Here is a 24876-nt window from a genome sequence, read left to right on the forward strand (position 1 = left end):
ACTTCATTGATAGAGAACTCAATAAGATTTTTACCGCATCTCTCTCCTCCCATATTAAACTAAACTAAACTCCTCGCACAAAGACTATGGAAGCCCAAAGGTACCGACTGGCCGCCGTGTCATCCTCAGCCCAAAGGCATCACTGGATGCGGGTATGGAGGGGCATGTGGTCAGCACACCATTCTCCCGACCGTGGGTCAGTTGCCAAGACCGGAGCCACTACTTCTCAATCACGTAGCTCCTCAGTCTGCCTCACAAGGGCTGAGTGCGCCCCACTTGCCAACAGCACTAGGCAGACCGGATGGTCATCCATCCAAGTGCGAGCCCAGCCCGACAGTGCTTAACGTCGGTGATCTGACGGGAACCGGTATTACCACTGCGGTAAGGCCGTTGGCTCTCCTCCCATAGATCAAAAACACATACCACTTGTGTGCCAGCATCGAGCACATGTGACGATCCTATTAAATATACAGGTGTTGATCCACTGCACCAACAAGTTTAAAGTTTCATCACCTGTACTGTAGGAGGATGACTGTATCCAACAGACCATACTTTAACTCACAAGAGACGCTCCCTGTGACCCTGTGTCGTTGTTTGAAACATTCTTTTTTTCTGCTGTAACACCCTTTGTACACTGCCATACATTTTGTTTTTCCACCACGACTTCGAGACCTATGTCAGGTTCTAAACTGACATTAACACGTTCCGATCCATTGCCTCTCACAGAAAACTAGTCATGGCGCGGTGTGAATCATCTTGTTACTCCGACTACCATAACACGCCACACACACCGGATGATTTTAAATAAAATACAGTTACAACATAAGGAAACTGGAAGAGTTTGGCAGCGTTGTGGTGAGTTTCCAAACTCCTATCCGACAGCGATTGACAACCTCTACATTAAACTCAACTGTCACAGTTACGGAATAGCTGATTACTCTGTGTTCAGTTTCGACTGATTCCTCACAGCAGTCATGTACGCGATCGCTGTTTCAGGGTTATCCATCCCCAGAAAGTGTTGTACCTCCACCAAAGCTTTTTCTCCAACTCAAACAAGCGATGTCAGTCAATTATTATGTGGTAACCAACAGCTTACCAGTGGATGGAAGGGGTGGAAAAGACACCATCAATGTACTCTAATTCTAAGCATCACATTTGATAGTGCGAACAATTTTAGCAATTTTACAGTAATTTCAACACCGAGCAATGTTGCAACAGTATGTTTCCCAATTTCATAGCTAAACCGCCCCTCCTCTCTACTTTGCGAGTATCATTACGAATGTAGATAGATAACTGTGCAGTACGTCCATTTATTGTTAATTGTTGAACACATACGTCATCAAAGTATACCAGACAGTGCTCTACATATTTCTAACTCCTCGAGCATAGTGCTTACTTTACGCTCTATCTATATGCTGATGGCGGCCACAGAGAATTCTCAAAGTCTTGGGGTAAAATAAGTGACTGAAAAACTCCTCACACTGTCACTGACCAACCCGCCCTGAAGCACCATTACCGATTTAATCTGCAACCGACCAGAAGTGGACCGTTACATTCCACGTCTCTTGAATGAATGGAGCTAGCCAAGTCCTCGCCCATCCTTGTGCGCAAGATTTCTCCAGATGCACCCATATAGATGAGTTAGCACCCCTTATCGGAGTATAGTAACATATTCGAAAGCGTTGTGATGTAATAGCAGACGGTAAAGAAGAACTTGAAACAGGTGATTTTTATGCATGATGGAGCTCCAGATGGATGGAATTCGAAGCATTTTACGAAAATCAACTACGCTTTCAACTCTAAAGTATTGTTCTAGAGTCTAGGATCAGTACCTGGAAGATAATGGTAAGAGAGAACATAAACACATGCACTCCTAAGGCTACAATGTTCCGCACTTAAAACAGGCTATAATGTTAGATCGCTTGAGTTTCCGACCTATCAGTCATGTGGAATGTAACGCTGTTAATATTCCAATGTAAAAAATATATTTCCAGAGCATGACATACATCCTTCTTGCAGGTTTCTCTACGATAAACTATGGTATCGAACTGTAAAAAGAGGAAACTACTTCCTTAAAACAATGACTCTGTGTGATACACGCACAATATAGCTTTCCAGAGATGTATAGCATCCAGTCCACATCTGATCACGGTTCAGAAACTACACTATGCCAGTATCAGTCCTATATAAAATGATCGTTAGTAACGGAGAATACCTCTTAGAAGGAAACAGATAAACGCATAGCAACGGCGTCTGACACGTGAAATTATAAATAATGTCGCCACTAACTTTGTACGCAGCACATCTGTCACATGCGCAAAGCTGCAGTATGGCAGCAGTCGCAAGATGCGTAAGGACTGACTAAAACCACGTTGGAAGTTTATTATAGCAGACAGGTTCAAGAAAGGTAACTCGTTTCGAGATATCGTGAGTGCCAGAAATATGATATGGCAACGAGACAGAGTGTATTACAAATACTGGAGAAATATTTAGCGTAGAGTTTGAGTACGTCTGCCACTAGTTTCGAGTGGTACTGTAAAATTTTTTTCCCAGCAGGATGTCACCAGTTGTATGACATCGTCAATTTTCGGGGCTGTATTGTGATTTTAGATACTTCTTGTGTAGCACTATGCATATAATTGTGTAATTAGAAGCAATTTTATGATTAATTACGTAATTGGGACCTATCTCTATTTCAGTTTCTCAACCAAAATAAATACACTAACCTAACCTTTCTTAATGTACCTGGACAGTTTCCATGTGTTGCGGGTTACAACTGGGCTTTCCATCAAGTAGGACCAGGGTTCGAGTCCCGGAAAGGGCACCCTCATTTTTAATTTTCCGACAGTTTCTGTGGGAGGGGGTTGGGAAGAGACATAGCACAACCCTGGGTAAAGGAATCCCCACCACAATTCGAAAATCACGCCAAAATTCGAAATTTCAGCCAAAATTCGAAAGTGCCGCCAATAGGGTAGGTGGGGGGATGGGGAGGGGGAGCGGGAGGGGGAGAGGTGGGGAGGGGGAGGGAGTGGGAGCCATGTGCAGGCTGAGGAAAACACATAATGTCATCTGGCTTGGGTGTGGGTGGGGGTAATTATTTGATGTATTTAATTAACTTGCATATCAACTTCATATCACAATTGTCGTCAGCGTTCCACTATCCTACTACTACCATATACTAGTTTGTGAATGTAAATAAATGACTGTGCAGTACATCCATTCATTGTTAATTCTCTAACATATACACTCCTGGAAATTGAACTTCCTTCTAATCCATCAAATGTTCTCAGCGAATACTTTGCTGCCTACCTCTACATACACACCTGTTCCAGCGGTTAAATTATAAGTACTTAAAGGATTACATATTTGTTAAAGCAAAGTTCCCTACCTAAGTCCAGGCTACATACACTCCTGGAAATTGAAATAAGAACACCGTGAATTCATTGTCCCAGGAAGGGGAAACTTTATTGACACATTCCTGGGGTCAGATACATCACATGATCACACTGACAGAACCACAGGCACATAGACACAGGCAACAGAGCATGCACAATGTCGGCACTAGTACAGTGTACATCCACCTTTCGCAGCAATGCAGGCTGCTATTCTCCCATGGAGACGATCGTAGAGATGCTGGATGTAGTCCTGTGGAACGGCTTGCCATGCCATTTCCACCTGGCGCCTCAGTTGGACCAGCGTTCGTGCTGGACGTGCAGACCGCGTGAGACGACGCTTCATCCAGTCCCAAACATGCTCAATGGGGGACAGATCCGGAGATCTTGCTGGCCAGGGTAGTTGACTTACACCTTCTAGAGCACGTTGGGTGGCACGGGATATACATGCGGACGTGCATTGACCTGTTGGAACAACAAGTTCCCTTGCCGGTCTAGGAATGGTAGAACGATGGGTTCGATGACGGTTTGGATGTACTGTGCAAATTCAGTGTCCCCTCGACGATCACCAGTGGTGTACGGCCAGTGTAGGAGATCGCTCCCCACACCATGATGCCGGGTGTTGGCCCTGTGTGCCTCAGTCGTATGCAGTCCTGATTGTGGCGCTCACCTGCACGGCGCCAAACACGCATACGACCATCATTGGCACCAAGCCAGAAGCGACTCTCATCGCTGAAGACGACACGTCTCCATTCGTCCCTCCATTCACGCCTGTCGCGACACCACTGGAGGCGGGCTGCACGATGTTGGGGCGTGAGCGGAAGACGGCCTAACGGTGTGCGGGACCGTAGCCCAGCTTCATGGAGACGGTTGCGAATGGTCCTCGCCGATACCCCAGGAGCAACAGTGTCCCTAATTTGCTGGGAAGTGGCGGTGCGGTCCCCTACGGCACTGCGTAGTATCCTACGGTCTTGGCGTGCATCCGTGCGTCGCTGCGGTCCGGTCCCAGGTCGACGGGCACGTGCACCTTCCGCCGACCACTGGCGACAACATCGATGTACTGTGGAGACCTCACGCCCCACGTGTTGAGCAATTCGGCGGTACGTCCACCCGGCCTCCCGCATGCCCACTATACGCCCTCGCTCAAAGTCCGTCAACTGCACATACGGTTCACGTCCACGCTGTCGCGGCATGCTACCAGTGTTAAAGACTGCGATGGAGCTCCGTATGCCACGGCAAACTGGCTGACACTGACGGCGGCGGTGCACAAATGCTGCGCAGCTAGCGCCATTCGACGGCCAACACCGCGGTTCCTGGTGTGTCCGCTGTGCCGTGCGTGTGATCATTGCTTGTACAGCCCTCTCGCAGTGTCCGGAGCAAGTATGGTGGGTCTGACACACCGGTGTCAATGTGTTCTTTTTTCCATTTCCAGGAGTGTAGATACCAAAGTATACCAGATAGCGTCCTATACCGATGAGTTAGGTTATCTACATTTTTCTAGTACTTCGATCATAGTGCACAATGTACAACTGCTCGTCTTTCCCTATGAGGAAGGGAGTGACAGAGCATTCTCGCATTCTCAGGATAATGTTAGAGATTGAAAGGTCTCCTCACAATGTCTTTGACCAGCCCTCCATGCAACACTGTCACCTATTTAATTTGCAGTTGACGAGAAATAGGAGACCAGTATACACACTACATTCCACATCTTGGGAAGGAACAGAACGAGCCGAGTCCATAACTGCTGTTCAGCAAAAGCTGTTCCGCAACAATCTTACTCACAGTGCCCAGCCAAGTGTACAAGGTCTCACCAGATGCGCACATGTCGAGGAGGTTAGCACCCCTTATTGGTGTATAGTAGATATGAGAGTTTTGTGATGACATAACAGATAGTTAAAAAGAAAATGTGTGGTGTGTGGTTTTATGCATGATAGGGTTCCATACAGATAGACTTTGGAGCATTTTTAGCAAATCAACTGTAAAGTATTGTTCTAGTGTCTGGGGTCAGTACCAAGAAGGTACTGATAAGAGAGAAATAATCGTAGAACATAAACATATGCACTCTAATGCAGGTCATATATTTCCAACATAGATCCATCCTGCTAGTCTTCTATCCCACTCACTATGGTGACAAACTTTAAGGAGATAAAATTACCTCCTTCTACACCAATGAAAAAAACGTTGAGTCTTTGTGATACTTGCACAATGTAGCTTTCCAGAGGTGCATAGCGCTCACTGTCCACATCCGATCATAGTTGAGAAATTGTACTATGCTCACATCAGTTCTATAAAACGATTATCATCAATGGAGAATGCCTCATACAAGGAAACAGACAAATCCATAGCAGCAGTGTTTTGACACGTGAAATTACATACCATGCTGCCACTAACTCCGTAAACAGGACATCTGTCAAGCTGATGTATACACAGGGATTGCTATACTCACAAACACCCACCACTAACTTAAAATCACCGTGGTTATGAAACTGAAGATTCAATTTATGCCCAAGAGACGGCAGGGGAATGGAATACGTCGAGTAAATCTTCATTCGTATAAAGGAAGGTGCGAAAACCGCTTTTCCATCGATGGACATGTTTCATCATCACACATGAGTTGAAAGTTCTCTGATGACTGTTGTATGGAGACATCTGCTGTTAATGATCGCAGGTAGATAGTGCTCTAATTCACACACAGCACACGCATTTGTTTATGAGTCGAACACAGGCTATACCACACAACTATTACACCCCAAGAGGACAACGGAAAAAATGTTTAAATGTCTGGTAAATAGCTTGCAGACACATTTCCCCCTCTCTAGAATAATAAACTGTACATTTTTGAGAGATCCTCAGTGTGCTAGCGTTTTGAACCAGAATTTATTTGTAGGACATAAGTTATAACATGTTATAAAACATGCCAAAATACGAGCTTGAAGAAATCCAATATGGGCTCACCCAGGTGTTTCAGCGAAAGTGTATCTTTGAAAGAAGTGCAGTCACAGAACCTCTCATGGTGTATATGTAAATAAAGGCTCTTGGAATGTACATGTGTGATTTGAACTCACTGGTTAGAGTAATTTCGCTCAAACTAGTGGATTCAAATCACACATGAACAGACAAGCTGGAGTGTGTGGATTCGAGATAGCCGCAAATCTGGCGCTAAAATGTGTTTGAGTCAGCTGTCTTTTCACTAAGATATTTCTCGTCTGTGTGTGTGTGTGCAGATTGAATTTAGAATGATAGGTACACATCAGTATATTATATAGTTCATTGCCGAATTTATCGAAATATATAGGACTTACACATTTTTGTGGAAAATTAAAATCAGGGAATATGGCAATAGGAGTAAAAGGCTGCTGCTTATAATTCTTTATCAGAGAAATTTTGAGTGACTGACCTATGTAAAACAGAGAAACGTTATATAGTAATAAAAAAACTGTTGCATAGTGTTTACCCACAAAACTTAGCAAAATAACAAAATCTATTCGATTTGGTGCTGGGGGATTGCTAACATACTTTCACTCAATGCTGTCTAATGCCACAATCTAACAGGAATTGTGACAGGTCAGCAAAAAAAAAGTAGACCTTATTTATTCTAAAGAAGAGTGAAGTCAGAATATTGTTTTAAGATATTAATGGAAGATCTTCGACAGTGCCTTCAGGGACATAGTTATTATTACACTTGTATCAGTGAAGGGATTTACTAGAGTACCGGGGGAGGAGAAGGGAGAGGGGGGAGAGGTAAGGGGGTTTCTCAGAAGGATAGATTATCCTCAGAGCATCATAAATTAGTTAGCGGAACAATAGGTTAATGGGGGAGGGGGTCATATATCAATCAAGTTTGACCCTGAATGTATGCAACCTGCTCTAACAAAAGGTGCTGATGCCCCCAGTACTGCATTACTTTTGAGTCATAATATTCTTAGAAGATAGAATATTCCTAGAAGTTATTATGTAGCCAATGAGCTATAGTTCAATTTGATTCTAAGTCAAGATTTTCAAACTTTAGACAGAGATTCATAGTATATGTGAAAATACTTACTTGTAGTATTGTGGTAGCAATTTCTACAGTTCACCTTCAAATCACTCTTGGTGAGAACCACATATTATATTAGGAAGTGAACAAGTGTAATAATAACTATGTCCCTGAAGCCACTGTCCAAGATCTTCCATTAATATTTTAAAACAATATTGTGGGTGCACTCTTCTTTAGAACAAATAAGGTAAACTTTTTTTTTTTGCTGACCTGGCACAACTCATGTTAGATTATGGCATTAGACAGCACTGAGTGAAAGTATGCTAGCAATCCCCCCCCAGCACCAGATCGAATAGATTTTTCAGGTAAACACTGTGCAACAGTTTTTTATTACTGTGTAACGTTTCCCTGCTTGGCATAGGACCAATCGATCATAATTTCTCTGTTAAAGAATTATAAGCAGCAGCCTTCTTATTCTAATCGCCATATTCCCTGCTTTTAACTTTCCACAAACATATGTAACTCCCATACATTTCGATAAATTCGGCAATGAATTATCTAGTATACTGATGTGTACCTACCATACTAAATTAACTCTGCATACACACACAGACGAGAGATACCTGAGTGAACAAACAGCTGACTCAAACACATTTTAGTGCTAAATTTGCGGGTATCTCCCATCCACATACTCAAGCTTGATGTGTATGTGTGATTTGAATCCACAAGTTTGAGTGAAATTACTCTAACCTGTGGGTTCAAATAGCACATGCACATTCCAAGCGCCTTTATTTACATATACACCATGAGAGGTACTGTGGCTGCACTTCTTTCAAAGATATACTGTGGCTGAAGCATATGGGTCAGGCCATATTGGGTTTCTTCAAGCTCGTATTTTGGCATGTTTTATAACATGTTATATCTTATGTCCTACACTAGCACATTGAGGATCTCTCAAGAAGGCATAGCTTATTGATATTAAATGTCAAATAATGAGTTATTGCCTTTTAAAGGTTTCAGATGGCTCATGACACAGGACAAAGTCGTAAGTTTTACATCATCGATGAAGTGCAGTAGATGAGGATATGGAACTACAACTGCAGTAATGTTCTGTTCGCATCCGGCTATTTGCAACATTTTTATTATTCACCTTCAGGTTTCTGAGAACTTCTGGGACTTGTAATTGTCAATAATTTACAAATTAAGCATTAAACACGGAAACGCGAGTGAATATTCAAACACTTCGTTTATCTGGTAAAAACAAACTACCACCCATCGTCTGAAAAAACCATGAAACAACTGACACATGTGAGGAAGAATTAATAGGTGAGTTAGTCTCACTATCAGCTGCCTATAAAGTATAAAAGAAAATTAACAAGCTAATTTTTTAGGAGACATCTTTTCCAGACAAGAAAGTCTTCAAATTAAGCACATATACAAACCAAGTACATTCTGGCACTGGTGCAAGCATATTTCTCCCCATATTTTTTGTAGCTGTTTCAGTTACTTTCGAGAGCAAAGGAAGAAGTTTATTTTCCTGGCAATGAATTCCAATTTTTCACTCAAACTGCAATATACTTCACAAAACCAGCACACTATTTATTATTTATTTATCGTAAATTAACTCTGTTTTGGAGTTTGCTAACAACTGTAATTAACATCTAAATGTTTTAGGAAACTAGTAGCTTCTACCCAATTTTTGTGTTGCCTTAACAGAAATCTCGTTTTGTGTATTTGCTTCAATTCTTATTGGGAATTGCAACTTTTCATCTCAACAGATTAAAAATCATCAGCAGCCTTTATTTAAAGTTATTTGTGTAGGTTAGAGTCATAACTCACATGCTCCATCCAAAATAATGAAAATTGAGATGCCGACGTATTCTCATATAGCTTTATACAAAGAACATCATTCACGAAACAATTATTCACATTTGGCACAACTTCATGGTTAGTTTCAAAAGTCTCATGATCCGTGGGATCTTGTGAGTTTTCTCCCGTACCTCATCTTGACCAATCAGCGATTAGCTCACTCGGCACTATTTTCTTGCGAAGTAGTACATATTGATGCCAGTGAAGTGGGTTTTCTGTTCTGTTCAGTTATTTTGGGAAATATAATTCAATATACTGGTTGGAATAAAACTGATTTGAGACACAAGTCATGGAAGAAAACGTTTCACCCATTGGAGAAAGAGGAAGGCCAAGGAAACGTTCACAGCATCCAGAAATGTGGAAGCCAAAGGAATGAGGTTGGAATATCCTGTTTTCTTCATTGTTTTCCAATTAAACTGATTCTTGTTATTGGCTTGATTTGTTCCTCCACATAAGAATGTATAGGACTCTTTCTTTAGAACTTAACAGTGAGGAATCGCAAATTCAATATTTTAAGCCCATTTCTGAAAAATAAACCGAACCTCACAGTGTAGTTTGTTCCACCATTAATGGTACAAACCTTCAGTGCTGCCCCAGTATCCGACATGTGAACACCATGGAGGAGCATTTAATTGCTGTTCAGTTTCTATGAACAATATCAAAAAATTTCATGATCTGCATATCGAGTCGCAACACGATAGTTCCTGCGAAACCAACATCGTCCAAACAGCTCAGTACCGAAACTCACAAGATCCAAAATGGGGATTGTCAAAACTTACATATTACATAACAAGACTCACATGATTCATAATATAACCTTAAATAATTGTAATTTCTCAATAAGCAAACATAATCTGAAATACACATAATGATTTACAGCCATTGTTCTTGCACATACTGATGTAAATATATGGGACATGCGCATGACACATGTAAAACACGTTTTTAGTCATTTGTGAAAATTTATGTTTTTGGAGCATGTGAGTTATGCTTCTAACCTACTCATTTGTTCACTGCCTTGTAATATACATTACCCGCCAAAATGCATCCCCACTGTGAATGTTATTCTCGGACACAGGTTGAATTGGTTGACATCCGTAAGCAGCTGGAAATCGTCGTCACTATTGCCAAACGATTGGCAGCTGCTGTGGATCAGAGTGTTGTAAGAGGTCTTGAGAGTCGTGTACCTGTGATACCTGTACCAGAGGCACCTCAAGCACTGTCCTCTCCCATGGATCCTGTCTCCTCTGCCGAAAGTATAGGATCTGCCATTACTCGTCCACTTGACTGGGAGTGGCATGTCAGTGCTACATCTAGGTGTCCTGTACAGGGCGGACAGGGATCAGGAAGGTCTCAGGGTGTTGCTCCGATCCCCCAAACCAACAAGTTCGAGGTGGTGTCTTTACTGAAGCTGAAACTGAGTCAGTGGGACTAACTTCACCTGTGTAGGGGAAACAATTTTCATCTGATGTCAGGTGGAGGAAAACGCAAAATGGTTTGGCCTATTAATCGTTGGCAGTTAAAATGTTACGCAAATGATGGTACCCCTTAGGGAAATGGCACTAAAGGACAGGAAAGGACACCAGGTGCACTCAAAGTGTATGTGGGGGGGCCTCACTCAACATGTTAAAGAGGCTATTCCAGCAGCCATTGAGGGAACAGGATGAACCAACTACAGATTGTGGCACACATGGGAACAAATGATGCCTGTTGTGAAGGCTCCTAGGTCATTCTTGGATCATTCCAGGGACTGGCAGAGAAGGTTGAGAAGACTAGCTTTGCACATGGAGTTTCAATGAAGCTCACAATTTGCAGCAATGTCCCCAGAATTGATTCGGCCCTTTGGTTCTGAGCCGAGTGGAAGGACTGAACCAGAGACTTCGAATGTTCTGTGACAAGCTAGACTGTGACTTCCTGGACCTTAATGGGTCAGGTGTTCACTGCACATCAGATGCTGCTACTCAGGTAGCTGACTGTGTGTGGGGCGCACAAAAGGATTTTTTAGATTAGGTGACTCTCTATCCAATTCAGATAACGATAGCTGTAGGAAAAGTAGAAGTATCAGTGTAAGATCGAAATAAATGCCTCCCACAGACGAGAGCATTAAAACCCCAATAGTAAACCGCTGAAACATTCGCAACAAAGTGCCAGAGTTTGAAGTACTCATGAAAAGTAATGAAGCTCACGTAATACTAGGTACATAAAGTTAGTTGTAACCTGAAACTGATAGCAGTGGGATATTTGGGGAAAACTTAAGTGTACATCGAAAGAATAGGCAACTGAGAAATGGAGGTAGTGTACAAAGTCAGTTCAAAAAATACCATAACTGTGTCTACAAAATTTTTCTACACTTACGTTTTACTTATTATGCATGAATTCCTTTAAAATACTCTCCTCCACAACTGATATACCGCTCACAACGCCGTTTTCGCTTCCAGAAGCAGTCTTGGTACGCCTCTTGCTGGATCGTGCGAAGCATCTTCTGCGAATTTTCTTTTATCTCGTCTATCGTTGCAAATCGTCATCCTCTCAACAGTGTTTTCAACTCTGGAAATAAAAAAAGTCCACAGGGGGCGGATCTGGAGAGTACGGAGGATGAGTCAACACCGTGATTTCATTTTTTGTTCAACAGTCACGCTCCAACAGGGATGAATGTGCGGGTGTGTGATCGTGATGGAAGAACCATGAATTGTCTCGCCGCATTTCAATCCGTTTCCTTCTTACATTTTCTCGAAGGTGTCGCAATACATTTGTCCCTGTCGCACGAATTCATGAGGAACTAATCCTTCAAAGTCAAAGAAAACCGTCAGCATAGCTTTGACATTTGACCTGATCTGGCGAGCTTTTTTTGGTCTTGGAGAAGCTTTACCGACCCATTGTGAAAATTGAATCTCGGTCTCAGCATCATAACTGTAGACCCAAGTGTCATCACCAGTTATGAGTCTTTTAAGGAATATCTCGTTCTCATTTGCGCGATTCAAAAGCTCTTCACAGATTGAGAGGCGAAGGTCTTTCTGGTGTTGACTCAAGAGCCGTGGGGCGAACTAGGCGGCAACACGATGCATTCCAAGACGCTATGTCAGGATTTCATGACGTGAACTAACTTACGTATTACACTCTTCGTCAATATCTCGAACAGTCAGTGTTCGATTGGCACCCACATTTTCGTTGTCGTTCCTGACATGAGCGCCGTCATTAGAAGTCGAAGAGCATCCTGAACGAAGATCATCTTTAACTCCTGTCCGGTCCTTTTTAAATCTTGTGAACCATTCGTAACACCGATTACGGCTTAAGCACTCATCATTGTAGGTTTTCTGCATCGTCTGGTATGTCTCTGTAAATATTTTCTTGAGTTTCACGCACACACCACTGTGTAAATAACGATTGTGAAATGGGCATGTCTGCCGCAGTCACGACGATACTTGGCAACACACATATCTATCGATGCCTTCGAGAAAACCAAAGTATGTCTTCGAAAAGAGCGCAGCCAAAGTATGTCTCGTGCCGTATATACAAAGAAAGGCATTGCCCAACTCCAATTTCCAGGTTTGCACACATCTCACATCTGCGCAAATCTCCTGTTCATACACAACAATTTGTCTGCACAGAGGTAATGTGTGCAGATATTTGTGCAGACAGTCAGTTTAGTGTACTGTTTGTCAAACCAGACATCTATGTCTTACTGTTTGTTTACACTGATGAAACAAATAATGAAATTCCACTGAATTGAGCGATAGCAAAGTAACATTACAAATGATTTTGTTCATCAATACATGATAGCAACTTGTCATCATCTTTTACATTCGTTGCCGTGGAAAAATTGTTTCTCAGGGTGTTATGTATATGCATACTATGCATTCAGCACCATACTTGACAGCTGAGCAATAGTTAATTTTCGTGTGCATAATTTTGGTAATTTTTTAAAATTGCATTCTTGCTCATTTAAATGGGGATAGTATTGCTGATTCGTTCTTTATGCATGCTCATGTGATATGTCCTGTCATGTATGGTACCGTACTCGATTTCTACATTGTGCTCAGTATTTGGTTTCCATGTTTCATTATTCCCGGCACTTGATAAATTACGTTTGTGGCTATTTAAATAGGATGATATCGGTGATTAGTTCTTCTATACACGTGTTAAACGCACAGTTGCATGTGTTAGTAAAATATCTTTGTTAATGACCCACAACGGGACGTTCACTCTGTCAGTCTGGGCATCTATTTGACAGCTGCGCGGTGTAGTGAAGATCCGACTTATGCATAGGCTGTGGAGCAAACTATGCCTGTTCCGCTCCGTTCCGCCCCGTCCTTCGACCATAAATATAATAGACTGGCCCTGACGTCATTTTCGTGGCTCCAACATCTCTGGGCTGAAGTCACGTGAATGTTGGCAAAACATGGTTGTTTCGTGTTGCGCTTAGGGCTGTACTCAGCGTTTTGTCGGGGGAAATGGCATTACATTTCACGTGTGTTTCTATGATAGTGCAGATGCCTTATTGAAATCTGCTGAAGCGACTTTTATATGTTTTTTACACTTGAAATAGAGTATCATGTAAATTACAGTGTTGAAAGTGATGCCTGTAGAGTCAGACTCATATTACATTTTGGAAAGTATCTGTGATAATTCGGTTACAGAAGTAGGTATAATTGTTTCTCGTTCCTACTCATAGGTTCCCTAAGGACGAAAACCGAAGGCAGCTTTGGATACAGGCCCTGAAACGGAAAAACTTTAAGCTATCTGCACATACGCGCCTTTGCTCGAAGCACTTCGCGGAGAAGTGTTTTGATAGGTTAGTTATTATTTACAATGTATATTTATAATTTATATTTACAGTGTCTGTCATTTTTAAACGTAGGCTCCAAAATTATTTTCTGAAACTTCAAAGTCTCACCTTTCCTCTAAAATATCATTTTCTTAAACTGATAGTTTAAACTATTGTAAAAATAGTGGGAACTGAACCTTTGAAGTCCACCTAAAATTGATTCTCTAAAATGGACGTGCTCCTAAAGTCAACAATTTTGGCACCTATAGTTGACATAATTCCCATATCCCATTTTCTTTTATAAGTGACTAGAGCTCAAAACGCGGCGAATCCAATGTTTAAAGTTTTGACACGAGCCCACTCTAACTGTTTAAAAGAATTTTAACGACATTTTACTTTAATTGATAGTTTGCAGTAAATTTCGTCCCGCTGCCCACCAGCGTGGCGTTCGATGTATTTGGTAGATTTTATAAATGGTACTGTGAACAAATCCAGGTCAAATGTAGTTCTGGCACAATTTTTCACAAATAAAAAATTAATTTTTGTTGGAAGCGTTTGGCAGTCAGTTGAGAAATGTGGGGAAAATCCGATACAAACATAGGATGGCAGACCGCTGATTTGAAATCCCGCCACGTTTTGCCAACAGTCACATGGTTTATGTTGGAGCCGCACCAGCCCTATAGCTTCTGCACAGCAAGGCCAATCTACTAGTATCTATGGTCGAAGGCACTGTCACATGTGAATCGACTTCATGTTTCGCAGTGTGTATGAAAAGTGGAACATCTTTTGATGCTTCCTTGCGAGTTGCGTTTGTTGTCGCGCGAAATTGAGTTAGGTTGTGGCTCGGATCTTTTGTATTGGTGAGTGGTATTTGTTATTTTATTTATTTATTCATTCATTCATCGATTGACCATTTAGAACAATAGTATCGGGAACATCCGATAAATTACAGAAATAATAGAGACACATACAGGGTGCTCGAAAATCTCCCTTAAAAACTTCTAGGACTTGCAGAGGCGACTCAGTAGACAATATTTTGAATTGGAACCCATGTTCGGAAACGTACCGTTCGCATGCTACAGCCGTTTCAAAACATGTTTGATAAGTAGGAAATGAGAACAGAAAAGAGTCAAATGTCTTAAAAGATACAAATACAGACAAGGGAGGGGAAAGAAGTGACAGATGCGCAACAAGTGTGTAATATTTTCAATGAAAGACTTAATTGTGAACTTCATAGAGAAGCAAAACATCTTAAACAAAGCCCATCATGGGTCTAGAAAGGGGAGATCCATTAAGACTGCAGTGACAGACTTTGTTGTTGTTGTGGTCTTCAGTCCTGAGATTGGTTGGATGCAGCTCTACATGCTAATCTATCCTGTGCAAGCTCTTTCATCTCCCAGTACCTACTGCAACCTACATCCTTCTGAATCTGCTTAGTGTATTCATCTCTTGGTCTCCCTCTACGATTTTTACCCTCCACGCTGCCCTCCAATACTAAATTGGTGATCCCTTGATGCCTCAGAACATGTCCTACCAACAGATCCCTTCTTCTAGTCAAGTTGTGCCACAAACCTCTCTTCTCCCCAATCCTATTCAATGCCTCCTCATTAGTTACGTGATCTACCCACCTAATCTTCAACATTCTTCTGTAGCACCACATTCCGAAAGCTTCTATTCTCTTCTTGTCCACACCATTTATCGTCCATGTTTCACTTCCATACATGGCTACACTCCATACAAATACTTTCAGAAACGACTTCCTGACACTTAAATCTATACTCGCTGTTAAGAAATTTCTATCCTTCAGAAACGCTGCTTTCCTTGCTATTGCCAGTCTACATTGTATATCCTCTCTACTTCGACCATCATCGGTTATTTTGCTCCCCAAATAGCAAAACTCCTTTACTACTTTAAGTGTCTCATTTCCTAATCTAATCCCCTCAGCATCACCCGACTTAATTCGACTACATTCCATTATCGTCGTTTTGCTTTTGTTGATGTTCATCTTATATCCTCCTTTCAAGAGCTGTCCATTCCGTTCAACTGCTCTTCCAAGTCCTTTGCTGTCTCTGACAGAATTACAATGTCATTGCCGAACCTCAAAGTTTTTATTTCCTCTCCCTGGATTTTAATACTTACCCCAAACTTTTCTTTTGTTTCCTTCACTGCTTACTCAATATACGGATTGAATAACATCGGGGAGAGGCTACAACCCTGTCTCGCTCCCTTCCCAACCACTGATTCCCTTTCATGCCCCTCGACTCTTATAACTGCTATCTGATTTCTGTACAAATTGTAAACAGCCTTTCGCTCCCTGTATTTTACCCCTGCCACCTTTAGAATTTGGAAGAGAGTATTCCGGCCAACATTGTCAAAAGCTTTCTCTAAGTCTACAAATGCTAGAAACGTAGGTTTGCCTTTCCTTAACCCTTCTTCTAAGATAAGTCATAAGGTCAGTATTGCCTCACGGGTTCCAACATTTCTACGGAATCCAAACTGATCTTCCCTGAGGTCGGCTTCTACCAGTTTTTCCATTCGTCTGTAAAGAATTCGCGTTAGTATTTTGCAGCTGTGACTTATTAAACTGATAGTTCGGTAATTTTCACATCTGTCAACACCTGCTTTCTTTGGGATTGGAGTTATTATATTCTTCTTGAAGTCTGAGGGTATTTCGCCTGTCTTGTACATCTTGCTCACCAGATGGTAGAGTTTTGTCAGGACTGGCTCTCCCAAGGCCGTCAGTAGTTCTAATGGAATGTTGTCTACTCCTGGTGCCTTGTTTCGACTCAGATCTTTCAGTGCTCTGTCAAACTCTTCACGCAGTATCATATCTCCCATTTCATCTTCATCTACATCCTCTCCCATTTCCATAATATTGTCCTCAAGTACATCGCCCTTGTATAGACCCTCTATATACTCCTTCCACCTTTCTGCTTTCCCCTCTTTGCTTAGAACTGGATTTCCATCTGAGCTCTTGATATTTATACAAGTGGCTCTTTTTTCTCCAAAGGTCTCTTTAATTTTCCTGTAGGCTGTATCTATCTTACCCCTAGTGAGATAATCCTCTACATATTACATTTGCCCTCTAGCCATGCCTGCTTAGCCATTTTGCACTTCCTGTCAATCTCATTTTTGTGACGTTTGTATTTCTTTTTGCCTGCTTCATTTACTGCATTTTTATATTTTCTCCTTTCATCAATTAAGTTCAATATTTCTTCTGTTACCCATGGATTTCTACTAGCCCTCGTCTTTTTACCTACTCGATCCTGTGCTGCCTTCACTACTTCATCCCTCAGAGCTACCCATTCTTCTTCTACTGTATTTCTTTCCCCCATTCCTGTCATTTGTTCCCTTATGCTCTCCCTGAAACTCTGTACAACCTCTGGTTCTTTCAGTTTATCCAGGTCCCATCTCCTTAAATTTCCACTTTTTTGCAGTTTCTTCAGTTTTAATCTACAGCTCATAACCACTAGATTGTGATCAGAGTCCACATCTGCCCCTGGAAATGTCTTATAATTTAAAATCTGGTTCCTAAATCTCAGTCTTACCATTATATAATCTATCTGATACCTTTTAGTGTCTCCAGGGTTCTTCCATGTGTGTGACAGACTTAATAATACACATTACTGAGCCACTGGATCATTAAAGGAAAGCATCTAGTGTATATTTACGTCTTTCAAAAGCTTTTTATTGTGTCTATCACAAAAGTCTTATAGATAAACTGGACTGCCATGACATAAGTGGAAAAACTGCAGACAATGTAAAAACTTCTGTTGAAAACGGACAAGTTTTGTCGAAAGAAAACAAAAATCCTAAAATACACAGAAAATTATCTACTCTGATGTTCTGGAGATTAAATATGTAGTAGCTCAGGGTTCAGTACTAGTGAAATGCCTACTGCAGTGCCGAGCGAGGTGGCGCAGTGGCTAGAATGCTGGAATCACATTCTTGAGGACGACAGTTCAAATCTGCATCCAGCCATCCTGATTTAAATTTTTCGTGATTTCCCTAAATCACATCAGGGAAAAGTCAGGATGATTCCTTTGAATGGGCATGGCCAATTTCCATCCCCATGCTTCACTAAACTGATGGGACTGATGACCTTGCTGCTTGGTCCCCTCCCCCAAATCAACCAACCAAGCCACTGCAGTGAATGAAAAAGTGATTGTGTATGCTAATGACACAACTTGATTAGTGTGTAGTTACCCCGAAGGAGTATTTGGAAAAGAGAACTGGTGAGAATCTGGAAATGGCAGAATGGTATTTTAGAGAAGATAATTCTGACTCTGAAGAAGTGGACTGTAACAGCTTTCTGGGAATAGAGGTGGACAAGTTTCTAACATGGGGAAACCACATTGATAAGATATGTTCAAAACTAAGTATAACTATATTCCTAATGGAAAAGCATGTGCAATACAATGGACACAGGAACCTTGCTATAAATGTACTATGGACTTATCTTCCCCAGTATGGGGAGGAGCAGTAGATGTATGCATTCAGAGAATCTTAAAACTTCAAAAGAAAGCCATTGGATGCGTAGCTAAACTTCCTCCAGAAACAAATTAATAGAATTTAAAATACTGACTGTGCAAAGTTTATGCACACGAGACAATACTTTTTTAATGGTAAATTGTACAGCACTTCCAAACAGAGATTTGCATAATCACAGCACGGGAACTAGAGATAACTACCATATGTGCAGCAAAAAATTGAAAGTTACAGATAGGGACCCTACAAATGCAGGAAGCTTATTTTATAACAGACTGCCACTTAGCATGAAGAGTGGAAAGGGAGTGAGAACCTTCAAAAGAAAGCTGAAGGAACATATCATCTTTGGATGTTCGTATACAGTGAAGATGTACTTGCAGGCAAATCCATAGGACAAATGTAAACTTGGATATGGAGTAAACAATTGCTTTTTCATGTGGAAACAAATTTCCTAGAAGAAGGTAAATGGAAGACAAAATGTAGTGCTGAAAATACAGATGAGAACACACAGATGAAATGTATTGGTGCAGATATGTTTCAAATGAATTTTCACTTTGTGCTTATGTTTAAATATTTTGTGCAGTATGGTCGATGTACATGATCTAAAAAAATTTGTTTGCATTTTGTCTAAGTATATCAGTATTTTCAGCGGTATTGCAAAAATAGAAAAATGTAGGCTAGTAGTAGAATTAATGTAGGCTAGTAGTATATTTGATCATTATGTATTAATATTGACTATCTATAAAACATTATTAGAAAAAAAATTGTTTTTATTTGTCAATGACAGATTTAAAAAAAAATTGTTTTATTCACATATAAAACTGTAAACAAGACAAGTTTAAGATCATTGTAAAATATGATCCATGGACAAAAGATAAATTAAACTTACATGAGCTAAACTAAATCTTTATCAAGATCATTATCCACAACCTCCAAATCCATTGCAATCCCTGTTCAACACAGTTATGCAAGGGGAACCTTCACCGTCAGCAGGAGTGACTGCGGTGCTTCAAGGAGACATCACACAGCCGAATTCGAAGAGGCCATTCTGCATCATGTTGAAGATAACTTGCCAACACATATACGAGCAACTGAACATACCAGCTGGTATGTTCTGCTGGACCAACAAGTACATCCATACGTACTCCATATTATACAGTAAATAATGCCAGGCAATTTTCCACCATGCATTGAGTTCTGTTTGCAGTTTTGCACTGCTGCATCAGTGAGCCCCTAGTATTTTGATGGCACATTCTCTTCAAAGATGAATTTAAATTCACTAGGAACTGTATTCTCAATTCTCAAAATGCCCATGCCTGGGCAGACGAAAAACCCACATGACGTAAATGTCTAGGGATTCCAACATAGATTGGGTATCATTGTGTGTGCAGATATTTAGCATGGTTATGTGTCTGGACCACCCATGCGTAATCCCAAGTTCCCGGGTCCCATCCACTTAATCTTTCAACAAAGAGTTGTTGGATGCCATGCCACTGCAAGTCCATTAAGATGTGGTTTCAGCATGACAGTGGAACCAATCACTTTTCACATCATTTTTGGAAACATCTGGACTAACGATTCAGACACGGATGGATAGACGGAGTTGGACCAGTCGCATGGCCTCCACGATCACTGGGTTTGACTCTGGGGTCAAATGAAGAGTTTGGTTTATGGTACTTCTGCAGGGACAGAAGAAGATATGGTGGTTCCATTGCAGAACAGATTTAAGAGACACTGTGTGATAGAGCATGTGCACCACGTCGTCATTTGTAGATACATTGTGTGCACTGAACTAGGTGGTCACCATATAAAACCTTATTTTTAGTGGATCGAAATTCTAACCCTCCTAAGATTTAACTGTAAACAACAGTATTTGTGAAAACTGGTTAAGTTACCTTGTTCTTTCTTTGCTTATTAATGAGTGGAATTGAAAAACAAGTGATGTACTGGGTCACACCTGATAAATTAGGTGTAAAAGTGGTCGCATTATGTTTCTAATAATAGAACCCATATTATAAAATATTAACCCCAACTGGTACACCTAAAAATGTAATGCATAAGGTACACCTGGATTCTCATAAGGTCAACCTCCGTCCTCAGGACTTGGTCTGGTTAAATTTTGAGTGTTTTCGTAGGGAAAAAAAAGATTGGGTGGAATTTAAATATTAAACATTTAATAGAGATTTATCATCATCATTGTAAAATTATAGTCATCATTTCTAGTGGTCCTGTTAAAAGGAAGTGAAGTGCATAGAATTTGGAATGTGAAAAATATTTTTCCAAGGACCTACGCAACAGCTACAAATACTATGCTACACAATTGAAACTTCACATCTAAACACAAAATAGACTAGGCTTCAAAGTTGTAAACCAAAAGAAAAGTTCAAATTCAGTATAAAAATTATACAGTTGCAGAAATCGCTATAAATATCTTAGATTTTGATCATTCATCGCCTTCACCACTCAGTTCCAGTATTCAAACAAACTACCAAAACAGGTTGGACACAATTGCTGTTTCTTCAGCTTATGTCATTGCTATCACTGTCCAGTGGTCTGTTTAGTCTGTCCACAATAACTTCCTTGTTAATTTTTTTTTATGTGCGGTGGCACAGATCAAAACTATTGAGGGGGGGAACACCTTCACTAAACATATGTCTTTACACCTGGGTTCACAGGACCCAATTGCCTTTATACAGTGAACATAATGCCCAGCAGAGACTCCAGTTTATTTGTGAGTATGTCTGTGTCCCCACTAGGTGCTCTAAAACTGCTATAGTTATTATGGTACCTAGCTCCTCATGTAGCAGCTTCAATGTGCTTTTCAATACTCAGCATTTGCCTCACATCTCCTTTCATATTCCTCAAGAGAATTACAAAATTCAAACTCCACCACTGTTCACATCCTTCCTGCAAAACTGACAAGTCAAATTGTAATGATTAATATTAATAAAATCACATTCAAAATCCCTACAATAGTGCCCCATTATACACATGTAGTCGATAGTTGCATCTTAAATAAGGTCTTTTTCACAGCCTATGTATATTATAGCTCAGTACTGAAAACTTATAGAATAGAGACTGATGGCAATTGTATTCACACTTTGCCATGTTATAGTTGATACTGTTTTGAAGCCAGGTACCAAAAATTCTTGAGCACTACAGATTTTCTGTGCCTTGTGGAACTCCCTCTTGGCTGCATCTTAATCCTCTCCGTGCTGTTATACTGTTTAAAGCTTGCAGTGCTTTTCTCTTGCATTTGAAATGAAATTGCATAATCACAAATGAGTCATGAAAAGTGGATAACAATTAGTTATTTGAACAGTTCAGTGGGCTCTAGAAAAGTTTTTACAAGTTTTGAATTCTTGTGATGTGTAAATGTGAATGTAATTAATTTAAGAGATTTTTAACAATTGCCATATTTGTGCACAAGAGCTGTATGCTGATATTATATACAAGGAGTATTACTAACTTTCTTATGGGCTTTTTGTTGTTCGCAAACTGTATAACTACTGTTCCAATTACTGTTGGATTAAAAACATGTCTTGCATCGTTATAGGAAATAAATACCTTTGTACAGCACATGTACCTTGCAGAATCATAGCCAGTGACCAGTATTTTTTTGCACCAGGATGATATGCATAACAAGTCTTTGACAGACAAATTCAATCCTGCTGGAAGGCCTAAAGCAAGGCATGTGTTGAACACCTGATAAGAATGTATCCAAATCTTGGACCTACCAGTTGGCTTAGAGCCATAATGCCCTTCTACAGCTCCATCAGTTAGGATTCCAGGGGATGAAAATCTTATGCCAGGCTCTAGCATTGCATTTATTTGTGTTGCTGTAGTCTTCAGTCCAGAGACTGGTTTGATACAGTTCTCCATGCTACTCTATCCTGTGCAGACCCCTTCATCTCCGAGTAACTGCTGCAACCTACATCCTTATGAATCCGTATGGTGTATTCATCTCTTGGTATCCTTCTATGATTTTTACCCTCCACGCTTCCATCCAACATGAAATTGGAATCCCTTGATGTCTCAGAATGTGTCCTTCCAGCCAGTCCCTTCTTCTAGTCAAGTTGTGCCACAAATTCCTCTTTTCCCCAGTTCTGTTCAGCACCTCCTCATTAGTTATATGATCTACCCATCTGATCAGAATTCTTCTATAGCACCACATTCTGAAAACTTCTATTCTCTACTTGTCTAAACTATTTATTGCCCATGTTTTATGTACATGGCTACACTCCGTGCAAATACTTTCAGAAGAGACTTCCTGACAGTTAAATGTGTAGTCGATGTTAACAAATTTCTCTTCTTCAGAAATACTTTCCTTGCCATAGCCAGTCTACATTTTGTATCCTCTTTACTTCAACCATCATCTGTTATTTCACTCCCCAAAGAGCAAAACTCATCTACTACTTTTAAGTGTCTCATTTTATAATCTAATTCCTAAGCATCACCTGATGTAATTCGACTACATTCCATTATCCTCGTTTTGCTTTTGTTAATGTTCATCTTGTATCTTTCTTTCAAAACACTGTCCATTTTGTTCAACTGCTCTTCCAGGTCCTTTGCTGTCTCTGACAGAATTATAATGTTGTCAGCAACCTCAAAGTTTTTATTTCTTCTCCGTGGATTTTACGTCGTACTCCACATTTTTCTTATGTTTCCTTTACTGCTTGCTCAGTAACAGATTGAATAACATCGGGGAGAGGCTACAACCCTGTCTCACTCCCTTCCCAACCACTGCTTCCCTTTCATGTCCCTTGACTCTTATAACTGCCATCTGGTTTCTGTACAAATTGTAAATAGCTATTCGCTCCCTGTATTTTACCTCTACCCCCTTTAGAATTTGAAAGTGAGTATTCCAGTCAACACTGTCAAAAGCTTTCTCTAAGTCTTCAAATGCTAGAAACATAGATTTGCCTTTCCTTAATCTTTCTAAGATAACTCATAGGGTCAATATTGCACTGTGTTCCAAGCTTTCTGCGGAATCCAAACTGATCTTCCCCGAGGTCAGCTTCTACCAGTTTTTCTATTTGTCTGTAAAGAATTCGTGTTAGTATTTTGCAACCGTGACTCATTAAACTGATCGTTCAGGAATTTTCACAAGTCAACACCTACTTTCTTTGTGATTTGAATTATTATATTCTTCTTGAAGAGTGGGGGTATTTTGCCTGTCTCATACATCTTGCTCACCAGGTGGAAGAGTTTTGTCATGGCTGGCTCTCCCAAGGTCTAATGGAGTGTTGTCTACTCCCATGGCCTTGTTTTGTCTTAGGTCTTTCAATGCTCTGTCAAATTCTTCATGCAGTATCATATCTTCTATCTCGTCTTCATTTACAGCCTCTTCCATTTCCATAATATTGTCCTCAAGAACATTGCCATCGTGTAGACCATCTACATACTCCTTCCACCTTTCTGCTTTCCGTTCTTTGCTTAGGACTGATTTTCGATCTGAGCTGTTGATATTCATACAGGTGGTTCTCTTTCCTCCAAAAGTCTCTTTAATGTCCCTTACCCCTAGTGATGTAAGTTCTACATCCTTACGTTTGTCCTCTAGCTACCCCTGCTTAGCTATTTTGCACTTCCTGTTGATCTCATTTTTGAGACTTTTGTATTCCTTTTTACCTGCTTCATTGACTGCATTTTTATATTTTCTCCTTCCATCAATTAAATTAAATATATCTTCTGTTACGCAGTGATTTCTACTAGCTGCCATCTTTTTACCCAGTTGATCCTCTGCTGCCTTCAGTATCTCATCTGTCAAAGCTACCAATTCTTCTTCTACTCTGTTTCTTTCCCCTGTCCTTGTCAATCTCACCCTAATGCTTTCAGTTTATCCAGGTCCCATCACCTTAAATTTCTGTGCCTTTTTGCAGTTTCTTCAATTTTAATCTACAGTTCATAACCAATAAATTGTGGTCGGAGTCTATATCTGCTCCTGGAAATGTCTTACAATTTAAAACCTGGATCGTAAATCTCTGTGTCACAATTATATAATCTAGCTGAAACCTTTCAGTGTCTCCAGGCCTCTTCCATGTATACAACCTTCTTTCACGATTCTTCTTTATTGTGTAATATACAGTGCAGTATACTTTGATATCAAGTGTAGTAACCTTAAAGTTTTATTCCATTTATTTTTCATTTGCATGTTTTGGTTTCTAGATTACAATTTAAGGAATTCATATATAAACTAACAAAACATTCATGAGCTCCACATTTAATTCTTGTGCTATGAAAAACAAATATATATGCTACTGCCTGTTATCAAATAATCTATTATTCATGAAAGGAGTGGCATTGAGTACTATTGGTAAATCAAATTTCTTCCTCCTTTTACATCTGTGATAGATTTTATATTTTTGAATGTTGGATCATTTCTCTCC

The 24876-nt window shown here is 40.4% G+C and overlaps 1 protein-coding gene and 1 pseudogene across 3 annotated transcripts in view; one reads left to right on the top strand and one right to left on the bottom strand.

The window, feature by feature from the left end:
- Nucleotides 1-277: 277 nt before the first annotated feature.
- Nucleotides 278-395, bottom strand: LOC126164206 (5S ribosomal RNA; annotated as a pseudogene).
- Nucleotides 396-14726: 14331 nt separating this feature from the next.
- Nucleotides 14727-24876, top strand: part of LOC126162378 (oxidized purine nucleoside triphosphate hydrolase-like) — a 101443-nt gene continuing 91293 nt past the window's right edge. Inside the window, exons 1-2 of one of the 3 annotated variants that reach the window (XM_049918844.1) lie at nt 14735-14862; nt 19454-19597. The gene's annotated coding sequence lies outside the window, so the exon portion shown is untranslated. Of the gene's footprint in view, nt 14863-19453; nt 19598-24876 lie in introns of all 3 variants that reach the window. The other 2 variants (XM_049918847.1, XM_049918845.1) reach the window with 2 other exon arrangements.

This window comes from Schistocerca cancellata, chromosome 2 (genome assembly GCF_023864275.1).
Source record: "Schistocerca cancellata isolate TAMUIC-IGC-003103 chromosome 2, iqSchCanc2.1, whole genome shotgun sequence".
Classification (NCBI taxonomy): domain Eukaryota; kingdom Metazoa; phylum Arthropoda; class Insecta; order Orthoptera; family Acrididae; genus Schistocerca; species Schistocerca cancellata.